We start from the raw sequence: 5,674 nt of genomic DNA on the forward strand, positions 1-5,674 counted from the left end.
TTCACAAGTTTGAATATACTTTTCAAAAGAAGCGACATCAAACATTACCGCTTAAACAACTGACGTACAAGTCCATTATCAGATTCTCCAAAGTTACGAGAATGTCCGCCAACGTTTTCCATCATACTCGCCCAAATATATTTATGTTACAAAGGGTCCACCTATGAGGCCTTGGCAAAGTCGGATAAAGAATATGTCGCCGAGGAAAACATTTTCTCGAGCTCATGACAACAAAAGAACCATGTACAACACCCAAATGTTTATCGGCAATGCACGATCCTCAGTTTATCCAAAATTTTGGCACAGTGTTGTAAAGCAACTTGCGACTCCCAGTTATTGTCAAGTGTCAATTTTTTCCAGACAGAACATCATTTAAGAAGGCTTCAGCAGCGAAATTCCTTGAATGAGCGTTTGGTATATAGTTCACAATAATCCAAAATTTAGAACTGTCTTTGATACACATTATATTTTGTTCGAACTTGGACTTTAAGGTCATTCCAATGAATTCAGCGGGACGTGAGCGGAAAGTGCGAAGTTGGTGGTAGCGACCTCGATTTATATGCTCTGTACCATCATTTTGATGTATACACAAGACAGTAAAGGCGGCATGAGTGTTCAGCTCGATGGAAACCGACTGAAAGTAACCACGCAACCATTCCAGACACAAATCAAATCCAAGAGGATATGGCGATATCCATTGAAATGGGGCTAAAGTTGGTGGATGATTGGCCCACACCTCCATAGATGATAGGCCGTTTTCCGAATGGTCTGGCAGTTGTGCGCTGTAAAGCAGATTTAACATTGTCTTTCGAAGTTTCAAAATAACATGTTTTCTGTTTGTACACAGCTGTAAGGAGGTTTTAAATACATCCAAAACCTGAGGTCACGGCAGTGGAGCCTATGAATTCTCATCACTTTCGGGATTCAAACGCTGTATTTCATCAAAGAAAACGGAGGGAGTTTAGAGGAAACGAGATGCGTTTTGATATTTGCGGACATAGTGGAACCATGAAGCACTCAGCAGGTTACATTGCGGGGATTGTGTGGCATAATTGCTCGACAGTTGAAACAATCATTTGTTCAGGGTCGGGTTTCATTTAAGATGCAGGTCTGGGAAGCCATTCAAGACAAATAAAGATAACTTTGGAGGACGATGAAAAANGAGCACTACTGCAGGTGACTGCGGAATGCATACGCATAGTGAATGTGAATCAAGACATATTGATGGTTCAACCCTCGATAGAAAGGGCTACCAAGATTTCACCTATTCGGTCAACCGAATGTGAAAAGGTTCGGTTCAGGTTACACACAACGCTCCGTACTTCCTCCGCATATTGGCTTTAGGAGGAGCGGCAAGTTAAACGAAACTGTACTTTCGGAAATCTTATTTGTAAACAGTGTGACAGAAAGGTTGCATAAGAAAACTGCTGCTTGACGACTAGATAAACCAGCGGCAGATGCAACGAGAAGAATGCGCCTCCCCTTAGACGTGCCAATCAGACCAGAAATATAACATCTAACTTCAAAGTTGATGGTGCTAACAGGCGTAAATACACAACGGCGAAAATCGACGGCGGGCGAATTACGCTGCATTTTGATACATATTAAGGCATCACTCCAATTCAAGGGGGCAGGTGGCACAAACTGGGTCAAAAGAGGTTCGCTGACACCACATACTCAGCGCAAACCGCCTCCAAAAATATCGAATTTTTTGTCGAATTGGACTTTCAAGTCAGTTTTGACGATAGATCAGTTTACCCAGCAGGCTTCCTGACTGATCACCATGAATTACATTTTTTATGGCTCAGTCATATGTAGAAATGACATCTACTGGACGACTCGAGTAATCAAACATGCACCAAATCGCGCGTCAAGTGATTACTAAATTTACCTCTATCATCTACGAAGCTTCCTGATCAAATTGCAGAATCGAAAATACGCCGTGAAGATTATTTCAAACCAGGTTTGGTTTGTTGCAGTATACCCCATTGAGTATTGAATCTTAAACCGAACGCCAGACCAAACGTCCAGTGTCATAAGCACCTTAGTCAGTAGTGAGAAATGAGGTCAATCAGTTCCAATCCGAAGGCATAAATAAACGTGTAGACTAGTCAGAATGGGCTGCATCCATAAGGGTTGTGAAGAAAACATCTGTACTTTTTTCAACTGGTCTGATCTCTAGGCTGAGGAACCACGAGAATCGCCTAACAGTGCCTGAAGTTTGGTTCACAATGTTCAACGGTGGAAAGTTCTTCGAAAATCTAGATCTCATGGATGCATATCTACGGGTCCTGGAAGAAGGTTGATTCCATGGTTTGAAGGAGAATAGCAGTTGTTTTAGCAAAAATTTTTAGATATCTAGGTGGCATCTTTAAAAGCTTGTTGGACGTCCTGATTCTGACAGCATATAGCTAAGAAACAGATGGTACCTCACATCGATGTCGTACAACTTGGAAATTTCATAGCTTTGTTAGCCATTGTAGCATGTTTTCGCTGAACCAGTTAATGAAACGAAAGGAGTGGTAATGGACAAAATAATGTCAGCAGTCTTTTGATGCAGTCAAAGCAGCTCCAATTTCAGATTTACTTTAGATACAGAGCTTCAAATTATTATCATGGAGTAGCGCTGTTTCTTCAAGATATCGCCCATTTTTCTATGCATATGCATACGTATTATAGAAGGAAACTGAGGTTGAAAGCTACAAAGATTTTGATATGTCGCCGAGGAAAACATTTTCTCGAGCTCATGACAACAAAAGAACCATGTACAACACCCAAATGTTTATCGGCAATGCACGATCCTCAGTTTATCCAAAATTTTGGCACAGTGTTGTAAAGCAACTTGCGACTCCCAGTTATTGTCAAGTGTCAATTTTTTCCAGACAGAACATCATTTAAGAAGGCTTCAGCAGCGAAATTCCTTGAATGAGCGTTTGGTATATAGTTCACAATAATCCAAAATTTAGAACTGTCTTTGATACACATTATATTTTGTTCGAACTTGGACTTTAAGGTCATTCCAATGAATTCAGCGGGACGTGAGCGGAAAGTGCGAAGTTGGTGGTAGCGACCTCGATTTATATGCTCTGTACCATCATTTTGATGTATACACAAGACAGTAAAGGCGGCATGAGTGTTCAGCTCGATGGAAACCGACTGAAAGTAACCACGCAACCATTCCAGACACAAATCAAATCCAAGAGGATATGGCGATATCCATTGAAATGGGGCTAAAGTTGGTGGATGATTGGCCCACACCTCCATAGATGATAGGCCGTTTTCCGAATGGTCTGGCAGTTGTGCGCTGTAAAGCAGATTTAACATTGTCTTTCGAAGTTTCAAAATAACATGTTTTCTGTTTGTACACAGCTGTAAGGAGGTTTTAAATACATCCAAAACCTGAGGTCACGGCAGTGGAGCCTATGAATTCTCATCACTTTCGGGATTCAAACGCTGTATTTCATCAAAGAAAACGGAGGGAGTTTAGAGGAAACGAGATGCGTTTTGATATTTGCGGACATAGTGGAACCATGAAGCACTCAGCAGGTTACATTGCGGGGATTGTGTGGCATAATTGCTCGACAGTTGAAACAATCATTTGTTCAGGGTCGGGTTTCATTTAAGATGCAGGTCTGGGAAGCCATTCAAGACAAATAAAGATAACTTTGGAGGACGATGAAAAATGGAAGCCATCCACAGTTTGCAGGTGAGAAGAGATTATTCAAAGATTTTATTGCCTATACCGAAGCAATAACAATAAGCATGAACAAAGACTTTGCGTATTTCAATTCTCTTTTTGTCGCGTGTCGTAAAATTGATGTAGTTCTCATCTATAAACTTTTGCACACAGAGGAAATCTGCACATTTGCAAGAGAGGTTGAAGGGTCCATTTTTTATGATGATGGGAGTCATTAAGAAGCCAGCTGAATACATCAAAATCATGTGAATTCCTGTGGGTAACGCCCTCCATTTTATGCTTGCCAGTTGTCGTTGATTTGCTTTTGAAATTTATTCTGTCTGTTTATCACACCACGCCGGCTGTCAGTGTGAATCTTCCTTTAGTTGGCGCTATCCTTTCTCCACTACTTATTTGTCAAAATATGTGAATATTTTCTTTGTCTGGACGGCCGAATTTTCCAAACATTTTTGTCTCTCGTTTGAGCACTATATCTCCATGAACCGCAGGATGTTGTTTCTCGAGTCAATCACAGACCCATGGTTGTTACCATTCTTTCAGCTTGCGATGTAAGCCTTTCTAGTTTACACTCGATTGTGACACAGATTCCCAGATGTTATTATAGAGGTGTCAGCCGGCCCCCGTTATTGTGTTTTTGGACTACATGTTCCAAGCATTTACTTTTGCGTTCCTCAGTGTTAGGCTTAGAGATGTGCACTCGGCGTGTTTAACTTGAAACGCTCTACTTAAGTACTTCTTAATGGTTGCGGCCTTCAAATGAGGCTTAACAGCTCACGCTATGTATTGGTCAAAGGTCCTGCAAACATCACTGATAAGTATTTCGCAACATCGGCATTTGTAGGAATGGAAGATTTTGAGTACCCGTTCTTCTCAAGAGTTGATTATGATGTAAAGCAAACTGATAAGCCTGTGGAGGAACAAGGCAGTTTGATCAACTGAGATTTTAGTCAATACTGCGTGAACTAGTAATCTGACCAGGTACGAACTTTAGCCTGTCGGTCTGAGATTTGTACAAACCGATTGCATGCAACCGTGTGTTTCCACCCTATTGTGTGCGCTGCTTTGCTCGCCGGAAGATTCCAACCAAACAGATTGTTCATGCTAAACAACAGCATAAGCTCGCACCACAAAGTCTGTGTAAATCTGTCGTGGGACACAGTAGCAGACGCGTGAGAAAGTCGTGTGATCGCTCGTGATATTTTCACAAGTCTCGTGGAAATCACGGGGAATCACGGTGCACAAAGCCCTTACTATATCTAGTGTATATTATGTATTTCAAAGTTGCGTTTACATTTTGCAATACTGGCTGTATGCTAGCTCACTCGAGAGTCCAATACTGCCGCCAATTGTGTTTCTGAAAATGCATCCGTCAGCTAAAAGAATCGAACTTTGGATGCACATTGTACAGATGATACTTAGGAGTCGTTCAGTGAGTTCCAAACAGTTTCTTTTCGAATGCCGTGTGCTGTGGGAAATACTCATTTATTTTTACAATAAGCGTAAAAAGTTAGGCGTTCAGTGTTTTGGTCACACCCTAAAGCGCATGTGAGCTCACTAGACAGTGTCAACGACCACCGACCATCAAACATTCAAGCGATTATATACGCAGCAAATGTGTTGTGAGCCCCATTCGAGACAAATTCTGGTTGGAGATAATGAAACGTTATATGCTCTTCTATATCATCGGTCTCTTGATTCAAGACCCACGTCATTTCAGTGCTCCATGCTATATATGGTTTGCTAAGGTGTGGCCAATATTATATGATACACGCAAGTTCCAACCTCCCAAATCGTTGTCGGAGATCTACATCTCAAAAGTGCCGCAGATTTATGATTGATTTATATGGATTTCAATAGGTTAGCCCAATGCTTTGTGCTCTTCGATATGCTCACAATACGAAATATGCTTTGCGATACATATGTGCTCACAAATCTACAACCGGGGTGGTACTTGACAGTTTATACCGGGTGATAGCC

This window comes from Opisthorchis viverrini (genome assembly GCF_000715545.1).
Source record: "Opisthorchis viverrini unplaced genomic scaffold opera_v5_551, whole genome shotgun sequence".
Classification (NCBI taxonomy): Eukaryota; Metazoa; Platyhelminthes; class Trematoda; order Opisthorchiida; family Opisthorchiidae; genus Opisthorchis; species Opisthorchis viverrini.